Consider the following 17,666-nt stretch of genomic DNA (forward strand, 5'->3'; position numbering starts at 1 on the left):
ACCTACATGTTCTGTACACTACTTTCCAAAACTGATCCAAGCAAAGACTAAAAAACAGAGATTTATCTATTTTGACCTAATTCTGACCTAGAAACCAGAAATGTGATGAACAAAAGTTTATAGACAGTAAATCATGCAAGAAATCTATGGAAACTAAGTAATAACAGATCTAAGCATGAAAACACAACTGATATCAACTTTTCCAACTCAAAATCTAACACTAGCAATTGCATTGGAAGGCAAAAACAGTGTTTTTGTGGCAGCAAGTGTGCCTTGGTATCAATTCATGGTCCCGAGGAGGAAGAAAGGAGATTAAGGATTGTTGGTAGCCTTTTTGTGGATATTTTTTGTTATCAAACTATTAAATCAACCTGAAGCATGAACAACTATCTTAATCATAAAAAACAACCTAAGTAACAAAGCAAGATTTAACCTATATAACATAAATTATTCAATGAATGCAGTAAAAACACATAAAAGTACACAAAGGAGTTACTGGGCACTTGGGTTGGGCCCAACCCCAAGAGCTACAACCTCCTAAGAAAGCTCAAAGCTGGTGCAAAGCAAGATTTATCTTCATTGATAAAAAAATAGTAGTTACATCCCACAAACTGTCTACAAGAAGAAGCTCGAAAATGTGCTGATACAGGGTTGCACTAAAGTGCGAAAATAGACTAACAAATGAATAACCTACTGACTAAAATCTAACTAACAAAACTGAGGCCCTAAGCCTTCTTATTTATACAAATGGAGACTCCCAAAAGTTCTCCTAAAATTAAGGAACTCGGCTTCCTAGAACTGAAGATAACAACAGTCCTACTTGACTTGCTCGGTTGCCCCTTGGAAAGTGGACCTTTGCACTCCAAGTTTCTGATGGAGAATTCGAGGTAAGGGCTCATAAATGAAGGTGACACCCTCCTACAAATCCTCTCCCTTGTTCTTCCACGAATTTCACTGCCAAATGCTCATTAAACCTTTGATTTCGTCTCAAAATTGACCAAAAATCTGCATAAATCACACATTAGACTTTTTGGCATAATGACTAACCCAATCCACTCTATTAGCATAAATATAATAAAAAAACATGCAATAAACTAATGAGAATGGTGGATTAAGTCGAATTAGGAGGCTAAATGAGCCCATATAATTACCCATTTCTGGGGCTCATCAGATGGCCCCCTGATTGGAACAACCAGGCCACAAAGACATAAATATTTTGAATTTGTGGGTAAACGATATCATGATGATTGTAATAGATTCTAGCTAGACATTTTGTACTTCAATAATATTTTTTTGTAATATTTTTTTACAATGGTTAAGGGATGAACTCCCTTACAAGGCATTGAGTGAGGGGTGAACACCCTCATGAGTGTTTAATAATAAATATTAAATTTTTTTGGTTTTCACCCTATGGGGTTTCTAGGGTATATCAGTGTCCAATGATGTGATTTCCTATGGTTCCTTTTTGATGACAGTGATTCCTTGTATAACATGTCATTTACATTATCAAGTACATGATTAAGTAACCTAGTTTAAAGAATCATGGAAATGATGCAAGGTTACATCAGGATGATTATGATAATATGCTATAACAATGGGTGTTATGTTATGTAACTTCTTATTCATTTACTAAAGATTACTTTATGTAACAATGAAGATTATATATAATAGTGAGTAAAGGAAAATGGAATGAGTAATTCAAAAATTTACACGTGTAAATTGTGTAAAAAAAGTTTAATCCTATTTGTTTTAATGTGAGGTTAACTGGGGGATGTTACAAAGTCCTAAGGATATCTCTCATTAGGGGCTTTTTGAGGTCTAAATTGGGCCTCCTACGAAAAATGTACAACCAAAATAAACTTTATAAGAACCAATAGGATTCAAGATGAAGATGTCAACCATGGGGGGTGATTCACCATTTTTAGAGTAAAATGGTAAAAAGATTAAAAAATAATAAAATAATAAAACTACTTTTTCCACTCGTATTTTCAACATATCTCCCTAAGGTTTTACTCAAATTTCGAGCGGGAGTACTCATTGGATGCATAATTTTATTCCTCGTCCAAGGAGTACCCATTTTGCATACTTTCGATGGACCTTGCTACACAAAAACTGAGAAATACATGAAAAAACGTGATTGTAGTCACGTTTTTCATGTATTTCTCAGTTTTCGTGTAGCAAGGTCCATCGAAAGTATGCAACATAAGTACTTCTTGGATGAGGAATAAAATTATGCATCCAAAAGGTGTTTCCACTAGAAATTTGAGTAAACCCATAGGGAGACAAGTTGAAAATACAAGTTGAAAAAATAGCTTTTTCTTGTTTCCCTCTAAAATTTGATGATGTCATCTAATCTTATTTTATTATTTCCACTATTATTTTATAATTTCCTTAGGAGGCCCATTTTAGACCTCAAAAATACCCTAATGAGTGTTGGATCTTCTAGAAATACATTCATCTCTTTAAATCCTACAAAATAAACACATTAAGGCATATAAAAGATTAAAAACCTCATTGAATCTCTTAAGAGCCCATTAATCTAGGAAAGTGTGTCATTAAGTGCAAAAGGTAGGTTTAATATAGTTTTTATGTCCCTAAGAGTGGATTGATGAGCCTTATGGTTTACCTATTTTTGAGGCCCATCATAACCCCCTACTAGAACCATTGCATACCCTTGAGAAACTTAATCTTCTTCTCCCCCTGCTCTTTTTCATCATCTCTCTGAAACCTATGTGAAAACCCAAGATTAGATAGTGGTGGTCGTATTTGTTAGGTGGAATCTTGAATTTTCTTCTATAAACTTCGATTCCTTAGATTATTCTTCATGATCTTAGCGTTCTTAGAGCCCTAGTAGCAAGGGTGGATTAAACCTAAGCCCAATCAACTAGACTCCAAGTCTTTAAATAATGCTTTTGCATAATAGAGCCTTGGCTATTGTTGCTTCTAACTGACCAGGGGAGTGTTATTATTTGATTTTCATGCTATGGGGAAACACTTTCAATCTTCTATGACAATCCTATGAACTATCCTCCCATAATAATATTAAAATGATTTGGAAATGGAGGATGGCCTCCACTTGTCTCTTCTTCCAAATTTCCACTAAGGCTCAGAGTCTTCTGTAAAGATGACAAGAGTTATAGTGAGTATGGAGGGGTTTGGATACTTAGGCTTGATCGATATTGGTTCTCTTAGTTCCCCATCCAATGTTTATTGATGTAGAAGGGGTCTTGTGTTTTAAGGGAGTTGGTTTCCTGAGTATTAAATTAATGTAATAATTAAGGGTTTTCAAGTACGTTTGTGAGAGATATTTAGAATAGGAATTAATTAGATATTGTGAGGATATTTGTAAATGTTCTCGAATGTAGGAGAGCATGAGTGATGACGAGTGATTAGTGAGGATTGGGAGATTTTGAAATATTGTAAATCCTAGATTAGGAATTGGTTTCATGATTTTGGGGATGAAAGAGAATCCTTAGGATTTAGTTAAGTTGTGGAGATCCTCAAGGGATCATTGAGAGATTTTAGGAATTGATGAGCAGATTAAGGATCTGAACCAGGAAATGGGTTACAGAACCTTTTGTATAAATGTAAGCCTAAGGCATAGAAGAGGGTTAGCTAGCTAGGATTTAGTCAGAGTTAATTCGAGAGTTAGATAGGATTTGATTGTAGCCTACAGGCAGATAGAGTGAAGTACTGTCAAGAGGCCATTGACACAGAAGATCAGGCCAAGAAGGAATTCATTGTGTAAATATTTACCTATTAATACAAAAAGCGTAATTTCTAAGTTTGTGTGGATTGTATTGTAGAATCAAATTATAAAATATGCATAGTATCAGATTATTTGTATAGCACAAGTGTGCAGGAAATTTGAAAAGAATCCGAGAGAGAGGAAAGCACAGAGGAGTATTGCGGTGATCGGACAAGTTGGAATCTGATTGAATAACCAAATCAAAGCTCATGAGTAGTAGCGTTTAAATAATACACAGAACAAAGCTCAAGAAGGATTCAAGCTGAAGAACAAGTGAAGACAGTAAGGGGAGAACAAATACACAGGCAGAAAGTTGAATGGGCTATTACACAGTAAGAAAATATGAACGTAGTAGCGAAACGCTGTCGTTGGATCAGTCAGATCAACGAACAAGAGTGACAGAGATAGACGGCTAGGATTAAGTCACACAAAATAAAGTCAAGAAATAAAGAGATCATATGAAGCCATGTGTTAATGGATGCAGGGTAGTATTCTCAAGGGGTAAGTGGTATCTCGTGCGCTCAAAAGGTTGTAAATGGTATTTGGAAAATTCACGCGATCAACCTGTTGTGGCCAGCAACAACCCCCCCTTATTCAGCCTAATATCAGTCATGATGATAGATTGAATAGGGGGCCCTTAATTAATTTTCGAAAAAAAAAGACTTCTTTTTGAAATTACAAGCATAAAACGTAGAAAAAAGGTCCTTGGACGATTTAAGCCTAAACCTATGTTCATAAAAGCAAATCTCTACGAGTGCATCACGAAAAAGATAAAGAACACCTTCGTCCCCTCTCTAAAAAAACGCCAATATGCGCATCGCCTCGGCATTAATGAACAACATCTCATTGCAATACACTAGCCTCCATAAAGAAAAGCTTGTAAACCCGCCGACCTACGATCGTGCGATCGCACATCGCAGAAACTAGGCAAAGTACGTTGGCAAGCATTGAATTGTTGCGATCTGCGATATGACAATCTGCGATGTTGTGATCACTACCGTTTGCGATCGCGCGATATGCGAGGATGCGCTGGCAAGTCATAAAAGCACCTCGGTACGACTCTTTTGGGCACGCCACCCAAAGAAAATCCACTTACCATTACCTGACTTGGAAATTATGCGCATTTAATATTAGTAATGAATTAGTTGTCAGTTATTAAGTGGCATGAAGACGCGTGCCTTAATGCGGATTTTGCTTCACGTAAGGTGGCGTATCCAATCTATCTTTTGCATTAAACGCCTTCCCATCACCTTTCTGATCGATCTTTCCATTTCGCTCTTAACTTGCAGGAGAAAAGCTCGAAGGCAAAACCAAACAGAAACGCTAAGCGAGATGGGGAAGAAGAACAAAGCTCAGAGCTCAGAGGCAAGGGAAAAGACCAAAGAGATGGCGCCACTCTACACAGATACTGCATGCAATAAGGATGCGGGCATCTCAACCTGGGAAGGCACGTATAGGATATTGGAGGAAGAAAATCCGAGAATAATCAAAGTAACTCCTGCTGTCCCGGATGCATTACGTTCTTCAGAAGCATCCCTGGAAGACCTAGCATGTTCTTTCCTCCACAGAATTGCAGCAAGGCCCAAGATCCTGCCATACACAGACATGATCAAATGGATACTAGATGATGCGGAGTTGCACCAGAGACAGTTCAAATCCCAGGGACATGGGATCGTAGCGGCGTTTGCAGCTCAAGACCTAAGTCTCATGTATCATTTACCTGAGCCGCAAGCGACCTACAATGCAAAATTCGTTACGAAGTTCGTAGCAGAAAATCCCGACTTATCGGATACCACTAAGGAGTGGTCAAAAAGAGATGAACCATTGAAGAAAGATAAGAACGGTATGTATAGCACTGGTTCTCTTACTTCTCCATATTGTTTTGCTGTAGCTATGCTCCGTAGAATATTCGGTAAGCCAGATATCAATAAATTTTCAACCGAATGGCTACCCCTGATCGATGCTGCAACTAACTCTGAGATAGTGGATTGGGCCAAAATCCTTTCTGACACTCTGTACACAGCGGTCCTCCACTACCGTTCTAAAAGATCCCACTCCCAAAGAGTCTATCCGCCTTTTTATTTGTCTGCCTATATAATGGATTCTGTCTGTCTTGTATCCAAATTCCCTACCATGGGTTGGCAATGGACTACCCAAGACCCACTGCCTATTCATGTCTATCATAAAATTCTGTGGGATTCCCAGTTCGCCCCCCATTTTTACCAGATTTGCCATGGACTTATATTACCCATACATAGGATAATATACAATAAAGATCCCCCAAGATGCTCTCCCGAGGCACAGAATGACATCACCTCCATCGCAAGATGGTTTGGGGAAGAATGGTTTACCTATATCCGAGTTTTTGGAAGCACAGTAACCCCGCATGTCCTACCCTTATATATCCCAGATAAATTGTTGGCCCGAGAAATCGCTTATCAGACTTGTTCTGAAGGTGGTTTAACTAAGGACCTGAAGAACAAAAAGAAGGTCATTTGGCCTCAATTCCCAGTCACGTGTGGGGTCTTCTCTTTATTCGATGTAGGGCACGCTTTTGGTGAGGTGGAGAATGTGACGTGTCTCCAACTATTTAAACTCCCACCAAGGCCATTCGACCCAAATAAAGTTGCCCAGGAATTTACAACTAGCGTCAGGATAAGTGTGTTCTATGGACAGAAAGATCTGTTTGACGATCTTTTTCAGGGAAAGAACTCGCTCGAAGAAGTTTTGCAGGAAGCGCAATCGAGGCTGTCCCTGGACGACTTCCGGAGATTCACATTGTATAGAGAAAGAAGGCTGGCTAACATTCCACTGGAAGGACTACGGATAGCTACCAGAGAACCAACTCCAAGCGTCAGCCTCAGTGAACACTCCAGTGCCTCCAAATCTGATTCCAGCGCCGTGCAAGAAATATCTCCAGATCTTGAAGAGTCTGTCCGCAAAGAAGAAAGAAACGAAGAAACAATCAAGGACACAGCTCAGTCAAGTTCGATGGCTCGGCAGCAAGTTGCCGCCTCGTCATCAAGAGAAGTTCCTCGCCCCGTCACCGAAGCACCTCTTGTTACAGTAGAATTAGATAAAGAATGGGAGACCTTCAATGAACTGATTAATCTTGAAGGTCAGGTCCCGAAAACACCTGTGGACAACACGCAGGTGGCGCAAGAGGTCCTCTCAACCATCGTCAGTAGCACCACAGAGATGGAACATCTTCCTATCGCTCCATCCTCAGAACTTCTACTTAGCGTAGAAGAGATCCCTCCACTGGACGTATTCTATAGCCCACAGCACAAGGCAGTTGTAAGGAGACAAAGAAAGAAAAGAAAGCTTGCGGATGCACTAGCTCAAGATGCTGAACACCTAGATGTCTTGTGGAAAGATCCGAATAGCAATCCAAGCGAAAACCTTACTAAGTTGTCTCAGATTGCAGGAGCATATGCTTCTGCAACCATCGACAAGGCTTCTGAAGTTCAGCAACTTCTAAAAGAACGTGAGAGTCAAATACAACTACTGCAACAACAGTTGCAACAAGCCAATATAAACGCTGAAGCTTCCAAGCAGCTTGAAAAACTACAAGAAGACTTTCGCCAGATGCAGCTGAGCCACCAAAGAAATATTGAAGAAAAGGAAAAGCAACTGCAGACGGTGCAAGAAATGCACAAGGATGAACCCAAGCTGACAGAATTTATTTCAGAGTACATCAGCTTGAACGACCAACTGTCACAGCAACAGGAAGACATGGTACGTAGAATATCACAGTGGAGGCATTTTTGTGAGCTGAGTGACAAGATCACCAGCGAGGTAGTGGAAATACGGAATGACTATGACCAGGCCAACAAAAGAGTAACAGAATATCTGGCATGGCAAAATGACGAGGAAGGGAAGAAAGCAGAGGCGCCTAAGATTAATGAAAATCACAAAGACTTGCTCTTCAACAAATGGGACGAGCAAATAACACAGGCGGAGCAGGCAGCAGAGTCAGCGGCAACACAGGCAACCATACTTATCGATTGTGTAAATGAAAATTTCCACAGAGCTAATTTGATTTCAGAGTCCACCCCGGGATACTTACCAAGTGCGTCATAGCTGGGAGCAGAATGGAAACAGAAAGCACAAGCAAGCGGGAAGACAATTCAGGCATTGGATAGGTTAAACTGGAAAAGTTACTGGACTTACTTAGTTAAGCCTCACAGCCAATGCATGACGGTAAGGTGCATCATGAACGTGGCCGAGAAAGTAGCGCCAGCTCTTATGGACGCTGTTTTCGCAGCCCAACTAAGCACGGAAGTCGGCCAACCGACTCTTCTCAAGCCCATGCTTGATAACTGCAATTTCAGGGACCAAATTAAGAAGTAATTTCAATATTAGAAAGTTGTTTTTCTTTTTGTTTTACTGAATTAGAAAAAGGGCGGTCATTTGAGAGCCGTATCCTAAATTTTGTAATAATACTATTATTAGGATTAGATAGTAGTATTTGAACCCTTCTCATTGCATTGGAGAAGGGTCCATAAATTTGTCAAAAACTTATCCTCAGAACATGCACTTCTGCACCCTCAGAGGAGGTTTTGATGAATGGAAGGATCGTGATTTATTTATGTTTGCATTTTTATGTCTGCTACTGATGTTGCACTTCTGTACTCTTGGTAGACGTTAGAAGCAAGTAGAGGTAGATCGTTATTGTTTGAAGTCTATGAGTAAGAATTAGTCATTAATGGTACTTTTATCTCTTGATTAATTTCTGCTTGTATTCTTAAAGCGATATACAGCTGATATTGTTTGCATGTTAATGTATGAATATATAAGTTATCATTTGGCACTTCTGTACGGTGGATTTATCTATTCATGCTTAATATGCGAATGATTTGATTATGCGATGTGCTATTCACAACCGCTCTGCCTAACTTCTTATGTAGAATGGTTTATCTTTATTGATTTATATTCTGATATCAGTTGAATGATCTTTATTACCAGCTGCTGTTAGAAATCTTTCTAGATCGCATAACAAAAGAAACGTCCCGGGTTAATGTAAATTCTGTGTGTTGTTTTCATTTGATTATAGTAATTTAGATTCAAGTTTGCAAGATAGATTTATAGTAGTTTTAGAACATTTCTTATAAGTAACCTAACCAAAATTCCACACACACACACATACACATCCCATGCATCGGGAAGCTGGTCCCGTTATCCCCAGTCGGACCCGCTACTCCAAACGGGCAAGGAGCCGCCAACCAGGTTCCGGACCGGGTGGGTATCCCCCTTGTTGTTGACCCGACTTCGGGGCCCTCAACATTTCTGGCGCTAGAAGGAGGGCCTGAGCCTATTGTCTGTTGGAATATTTTTAAAACTAAAAGAGGATGTCTACTCACAGAATTCCCATTTGGAGTTGCATCCATGTTCCTACATCTTCCAACACTCCACCGGATGTGGTAAGACTATTATCTCAGGTAAAATTTAATGGTGAGAATAATTCTTCTGCATTTCATCACGCCTTACAGTTCATTCATAGAGTCTCTAGTGCTGATATTCAGAAAATTGACGAAGGCGTTTTATGCAGGATTTTTACTCTCACATTCACAGCAGAAGCTAGGAGATGGTGCAGAAACCTCCCAGCTGCATCAGTCCACAGCTGGGACCAACTCGTTAAAGCTTTCATCTTGGAATTTGATTGCTATGAATACGACCAGGTGTATGATGAAATCGACTATCTGCGAAAACAAGACGAACCCGTGAGGGATTTCAATATACGATTTCATCTTAAATGCCTACAATATGATCTTGAGGATGAGCTCATAGATGAAGAATCTTCGGATTATGATGAGGTTTCCCTACCTCCTGTACCTGAGCAAACAGAATTTAGCCTAGGAGTTTTGCATGCTCTAACATCAAAGGAAGAAGGCGAAAGTACTGAAGAGGAAAGCACCCTGACACCAGAAGACGACTTTAAAATAAAGTCAAACAATATTTTTTCAAATCAAATACTGATGCCAAGGTTAGATCCATCCACTGTTTCTCTTCCGAAAAGTATCGACGAAAAAAGGTATGATCTAAGGCCTGATACTTATTGTGGATCTGATGAACGAGATTTATTTAATGTTTTTAAATGCATTTTTCCAGATCCACACTTTTCTCTTTACCCTGATGTTTTTAGTAGTAACGATCTTCTCCCTCATAATATCAAGTCTATTCCATCAGAGGATTATTCAAACAAGACATCGTTGGGTTTCCGAAATAAAGAGACCAATATATCACAGCCTACGATTTATACTGAGCGAGAGCTGCCTCATCTCCCTTGTCTAAAAACACATAATGAAGAAGAGGAACATAGGGAAAATGGTAAAGTCTTTCGAGATAGTTGATGTGATAACTGTGATAATGTCAAATTGTCACAAGTAACTCAATTAGGGTCAGATCATAAGAAACATCTTAAAACAGAAGCTATCCCATCTAGCCCTCATCTCAAAGCAAAATCCCATTTGAATGATTTTACTGTCCACGACGATGCTCCTATCTATGATTCATATCCAGAGGAGGTCTCCATCCCTGATCGCAATCATGATTTAATTCCTAATTCACAGAACCCGGCCAGTTCTTGTGAAAAGCAGAAAGTTACAATTAACTCCCAGACGTGCGACACCACTGTATATACAGCTACCCAACTTTTTCTTTTTCGCTTACGTTCCTTTTGTACAAAATCAGACTTCTTTTTAAAAAAACTCCAAAATTTTGACAAATTAGATTTTGGCGATTTATGTAAAAAAACTTTCATTTCGAGCGAGATCGCTAAAAATTCAGAATTAACAATCAACGGGTTGCAAGCCATTGAAATTGAAAAACCTATTTCACGGTTCGGCTTGTTATCCTTACTATTGAAAGATCACCCATTTACAAAAGAAATTCATCCCAATTTTTGTGATCCAATAGGTATTCAGTTGGAAGAAACCTATCATAAGAAGATAAAATTAGACAAGATTCCAACTAGATTCACGGTTCCTTACCCCCTAACCAACAAGTTCTACCCAAGGGAAATTCAATTCATTTTTTTTATGCTCGGGCGATCTATGTGGCTAGGAATAATAATGAATCGTTGGTTCCATTGGAAATACCATTTTTCTTAGCTATTTCCTGTACATAATTAGAGTAGGAGTAGTGGTAATTTAGATAGGATATTAGTTTGCTTCCAATAAAGATAGGCAAAGTCAGTAGTATTCTCTACATGACCCTAGATAACAATTGCCTATCCAAAATAAAGTTTGTTCTGGCTAAACAATATTTGACGGTTACTGAAGAAACCTTGTCTCTGTTAAAGATTTTGAAATTTCGGCTCTTATGAACAGCTAATCCTGGGAGAGTCTGGCCTTTATTATCAATAGATCTTTAACCCAGAGATGATGTTAAAGTTCAAACCCAGAAAATTTTTAAAGAAAGTTATCTCAACGAGGAATTCGTTTTAGATCAGCACAATGAAAGGTATCAATATTGGAATAAAGATTCTCTGTAAAAGCATCCATTATCAAAAGCAACCCTATCATTGTCGTCCAGAACTTTCTTAAGGAAAGAGAATTTGACTTCCTCCCTGCTAAAGGAAAATGCAACGTTCAGAGAAATGACCCAGAAAGATGCTATATCTCAAAGAATAAGAGGTCTCATCACGAGCCGACTTATCATAATCACAGATGTTATAACTTGCTGACTTTGCCAAAACTGTCTACCAAAACAGGGCAACGACTCAAGATTGTTGCGATCAAAAGACAAGGGGTCTCATCACGAGCCAGCTTGTTCAGCAAAAGTATAAATCGAGTGAATGACTGTGTCATAATTTGGCCACCAAACCAAGACATGGTTCTTTAGAGAATAAAAAAAGGAAAAAGCATCAACAAAGGTATATTTCTTTTGAAAAAGTTGTTAAAAAACCCAAAGCTGGATAAAGGATCATTCCTGGATAATAGGTAACCCTGTCGAGGCTATGGACGCCTGCTGGCAGCAGTGGCTCTACCTGCGACAAAAGGGCATTCTTAAAAAGAGGTTGATACATAAGAGGACTCTTTATTTCTATGTCTTAACAAGACCAAGTAGTAACTGATCTAAACTCGGAAAACAACCTGGGAATGCAAGTAATTGAAATAAGATGGGGGTAAAACAAAACATCATTGATGCTTTGAAGTATTGTTTGTTGTTATCTTTTTATAATAAAGTTCGAATTCCCTGAGGAAATTTTTTAAAAGAAAAGTCTGAAAACATCAATAGAAAAAGAGCAGAGATAACTGGTTCTCCCAAGTGAATCGCCAATTGTTGTGGCCAGCAACAACCCCCCCTTATTCAGCCTAATATCAGTCATGATGATAGATTGAATAGGGGGCCCTTAATTAATTTTCGAAAAACAAAGACTTCTTTTTGAAATTACAAGCATAAAACGTAGAAAAAAGGTCCTTGGACGATTTAAGCCTAAACCTATGTTCATAAAAGCAAATCTCTAAGAGTGCATCACGAAAAAGATAAAGAACACCTTCGTCCCCTCTCTAAAAAAACGCCAATATGCGCATCGCCTCGGCATTAATGAACAACATCGCATCGCAATACACTAGCCTCCATAAAGAAAAGCTTGTAAACCCGCCGACCTGCGATCGTGCGATCGCACATCGCAGAAACTAGGCAAAGTACGTTGGCAAGCATTGAATTGTTGCGATCTGCGATATGACAATCTGCGATGTTGCGATCACTACCGTTTGCGATCGCGCGATATGCGAGGATGCGCTGGCAAGTCATAAAAGCACCTCGGTACGACTCTTTCGGGCACGCCACCCAAAGAAAATCCACTTACCATTACCTGACTTGGAAATTATGCGCATTTAATGTTAGTAATGAATTAGTTGTCAGTTATTAAGTGGCATGAAGACACGTGCCTTAATGCGGATTTTGCTTCACGTAAGGTGGCGTATCTAATCTATCTTTTGCATTAAACGCCTTCCCATCACCTTTCTGATCGATCTTTCCATTTCGCTCTTAACTTGCAGGAGCAAAGCTCGAAGGCAAAACCAAACAGAAACGCTAAGCGAGATGGGGAAGAAGAACAAAGCTCAGAGCTCAGAGGCAAGGGAAAAGACCAAAGAGATGGCGCCACTCTACACAGATACTGCATGCAATAAGGATGCGGGCATCTCAACCTGGGAAGGCACGTATAGGATATTGGAGGAAGAAAATCCGAGAATAATCAAAGTAACTCCTGCTGTCCCGGATGCATTACGTTCTTCAGAAGCATCCCTGGAAGACCTAGCATGTTCTTTCCTCCATAGAATTGCAGCAAGGCCCAAGATCCTGCCATACACAGACATGATCAAATGGATACTAGATGATGCGGAGTTGCACCAGAGACAGTTCAAAGCCCAGGGACATGGGATCGTAGCGGCGTTTGCAGCTCAAGACCTAAGGCTCATGTATCATTTACCTGAGCCGCAAGCGACCTACAATGCAGAATTCGTTACGAAGTTCGTAGCAAAAAATCCCGACTTATCGGATACCACTAAGGAGTGGTCAAAAAGAGATGAACCATTGAAGAAAGATAAGAACGGTATGTATAGCACTGGTTCTCTTACTTCTCCATATTGTTTTGCTGCAGCTATGCTCTGTAGAATATTCGGTAAGCCAGATATCAATAAATTTTCAACCGAATGGCTACCCCTGATCGATGCTGCAACTAACTCTGAGATAGTGGATTGGGCCAAAATCCTTTCTGACACTCTGTACACAGCGGTCCTCCACTACCGTTCTAAAAGATCCCACTCCCAAAGAGTCTATCCGCCTTTTATTTGTCTGCCTATATAATGGATTCTGTCTGTCTTGTATCCAAATTCCCTACCATGGGTTGGCAATGGACTACCCAAGACCCACTGCCTATTCATGTCTATCATAAAATTCTGTGGGATTCCCAGTTCGCCCCCCATTTTTACCAGATTTGCCATGGACTTATATTACCCATACATAGGATAATATACAATAAAGATCCCCCAAGATGCTCTCCCGAGGCACAGAATGACATCACCTCCATCGCAAGATGGTTTGGGGAAGAATGGTTTACCTATATCCGAGTTTTTGGAAGCACAGTACCCCCGCATGTCCTACCCTTATATATCCCAGATAAATTGTTGGCCCGAGAAATCGCTTATCAGACTTGTTCTGAAGGTGGTTTAACTAAGGACCTGAAGAACAAAAAGAAGGCCATTTGGCCTCAATTCCCAGTCACGTGTGGGGTCTTCTCTTTATTCGATGTAGGGCACGCTTTTGGTGAGGTGGAGAATGTGACGTGTCTCCAACTATTTAAACTCCCACCAAGGCCATTCGACCCAAATAAAGTTGCCCAGGAATTTACAACTAGCGTCAGGATAAGTGTGTTCTCTGGACAGAAAGATCTGTTTGACGATCTTTTTCAGGGAAAGAACTCGCTCGAAGAAGTTTTGCAGGAAGCACGATCGAGGCTGTCCCCGGACGACTTCCGGAGATTCACATTGTATAGAGAAAGAAGGCTGGCTAACATTCCACTGGAAGGACTGCGGATAGCTGCCAGAGAACCAACTCCAAGCGTCAGCCTCAGTGAACACTCCAGTGCCTCCAAATCTGATTCCAGCGCCGTGCAAGAAATATCTCCAGATCTTGAAGAGTCTGTCCGCAAAGAAGAAAGAAACGAAGAAACAATCAAGGACACAGCTCAGTCAAGTTCGATGGCTCAGCAGCAAGTTGCCGCCTCGTCATCAAGAGAAGTTCCTCCCCCCGTCACCGAAGCACCTCTTGTTACAGTAGAATTAGATAAAGAATGGGAGACCTTCAATGAACTGATTAATCTTGAAGGTCAGGTCCCGAAAACACTTGTGGAAAACACGTAGGTGGCGCAAGAGGTCCTCTCAACCATCGTCAGTAGCACCACAGAGATGGAACATCTTCCTATCGCTCCATCCTCAGAACTTCTACTTAGCGTAGAAGAGATCCCTCCACTGGACGTATTCTACAGCCCACAGCACAAGGCAGTTGTAAGGAGACAAAGAAAGAAAAGAAAGCTTGCGGATGCACTAGCTCAAGATGCTGAACACCTAGATGTCTTGTGGAAAGATCCGAATAGCAATCCAAGCGAAAACCTTACTAAGTTGTCTCAGATTGCAAGAGCATATGCTTCTGCGACCATCGAAAAGGCTTCTGAAGTTCAGCAACTTCTAAAAGAACGTGAGAGTCAAATACAATTGCTGCAACAACAGTTGCAACAAGCCAATATAAACGCTGAAGCTTCCAAGCAGCTTGAAAAACTACAAGAAGACTTTCGCCAGATGCAGCTGAGCCACCAAAGAAATATTGAAGAAAAGGAAAAGCAACTGCAGACGGTGCAAGAAATGCACAAGGATGAACCCAAGCTGACAGAATTTATTTCAGAGTCCATCAGCTTGAACGACCAACTGTCACAGCAACAGGAAGACATGGTACGTAGAATATCACAGTGGAGGCATTTTTGTGAGCTGAGTGACAAGATCACCAGCCAGGTAGTGGAAATACGGAATGACTATGACCAGGCCAACAAAAGAGTAACAGAATATATGGCATGGAAAAATGACGAGGAAGGGAAGAAAGCAGAGGCGCCTAAGATTAATGAAAATCACAAAGACTTGCTCTTCAACAAATGGGACGAGCAAATAACACAGGCGGAGCAGGCAGCAGAGTCAGCGGCAACACAGGCGACCATACTTATCGATTGTGTAAATGAAAATTTGCACAGAGCTAATTTGATTTCAGAGTCCACCCCGGGATACTTACCAAGTGCGTCACAGCTGGGAGCAAAATGGAAACAGAAAGCACAAGCAAGCGGGAAGACAATTCAGGCATTGGCTAGGTTAAACTGGGAAAGTTACTGGACTTACTTAGTTAAGCCTCACAGCCAATGCATGACGGTAAGGTGCATCATGAACGCGGCCGAGAAAGTAGCGCCAGCTCTTATGGACGCTGTTTTTGCAGCCCAACTAAGCACGGAAGTCGGCCAACCGACTCTTCTCAAGCCCATGCTTGATAACTGCAATTTCAGGGACCAAATTAAGAAGTAATTTCAATATTAGAAAGTTGTTTTTCTTTTTGTTTTACTGAATTAGAAAAAGGGCGGTCATTTGAGAGCCGTATCCTAAATTTTGTAATAATACTATTATTAGGATTAGATAGAAGTATTTGAACCCTTCTCATTGCATTGGAGAAGGGTCCAGAAATTTGTCAAAAACTTATCCTCAGAACATGCACTTCTGCACCCTCAGAGGAGGTTTTGATGAATGGAAGGATCGCGATTTATTTATGTTTGCATTTTTATGTCTGCTACTGATGTTGCACTTCTGTACTCTTGGTAGACGTTAGAAGCAAGTAGAGGTAGATCGTTATTGTTTGAAGTCTATGAGTAAGAATTAGTCATTAATGGTACTTTTATCTCTTGATTAATTTCTGCTTGTATTCTTAAAGCGATATACAGCTGATATTGTTTGCATGTTAATGTATGAATATATAAGTTATCATTTGGCACTTCTGTACGGTGGATTTATCTATTCATGCTTAATATGCGAATGATTTGATTATGCGATGTGCTGTTCACAACCGCTCTGCCTAACTTCTTATGTAGAATGGTTTATCTTTATTGATTTATATTCTGATATCAGTTGAATGATCTTTATTACCAGCTGCTGTTAGAAATCTTTCTAGATCGCATAACAAAAGAAACATCCCGGGTTAATGTAAATTATGTGTGTTGTTTTCATTTGATTATAGTAATTTAGATTCAAGTTTGCAAGATAGATTTATAGTAGTTTTAGAACATTTCTTAGAAGTAACCTAACCAAAATTCCACACACACACACATACACATCCCATGCATCGGGAAGCTGGTCCCGTTATCCCCAGTCGGACCCGCTACTCCAAACGGGCAAGGAGCCGCCAACCAGGTTCCGGACCGGGTGGGTATCCCCCTTGTTGTTGACCCGACTTCGGGGCCCTCAACACAACCTTAGTGGTTAACACGTAACACACAATGGAAAGAGAAAACCACTTTTCTCATGCATTCTCAACCTAATATCGGTTGTGCAAGTATCTGTTCAAGATTGCATGAAAGCCGTTCAATTGGATGGGTCACATCGATAGTGGAGATTTTCCGGGCTAGTTGACAAGTGAATGGCGCAATAGCCGTTGGATCGAGTGAGACAGATCAACGGTGGATATTTGAAGCATAGGTTGAGCGTCGGTAAATGTGTAAAGTCGTGTGAATCAAAGGAAAGATAGGGTTTTAAGTATGGGTTATGAAACATTTCTATTATACAAGAGTTATAATAGAAATGAATGGAATAAATGTATTATGGTTAATGTTGGGTTAAAGTAAAACCAGAGTTAAAAGGGTATGGCTAGTATGCGCGGTAATAAGATTTAACCAAAGATTATGAAGGTTCCACTCAAAAGGTTATAAAGGTCCAGATTTTGGATAGTTAAACAAAATGTTTCCACTTAAGCATTTAATTAAGAGCATTAAACCTTTGTTTAAGAAGGTTTTACTAGGTAGGAATTATAAAATTCCTGGGACATGTATATGACATGCATTTTATATGCATACTGTGGGTATATGCAGCTTAGGTTGCATCATTATGGTATATGCGACTTAGGCTTCCATCATTTATTTACTTCCTCTACCCTATTTTCCTCATGCCTCAACTTGGATTCCAAGGATAATAGTTGTGCATCCCATAGGTACGGGTTTGGATCCCATTTGGTCATGTTGGTAAGCACAAGGATATGGATGTAGAATTCAAAAACTTTAGCTTTGTCCTCCATGTTGCATTCCAAGAAAAAAAAAATAAACTCTTTGGTCTCTTGAAGATGGATGGTCCTCCTTTGTACTATTTGGTTTATTTGAAACCTACACCAT

This window comes from Pinus tabuliformis, chromosome 7 (genome assembly GCF_031772625.1).
Source record: "Pinus tabuliformis cultivar Carrire ecotype Pingquan chromosome 7, CPIR1, whole genome shotgun sequence".
Lineage (NCBI taxonomy): Eukaryota > Viridiplantae > Streptophyta > Pinopsida > Pinales > Pinaceae > Pinus > Pinus tabuliformis.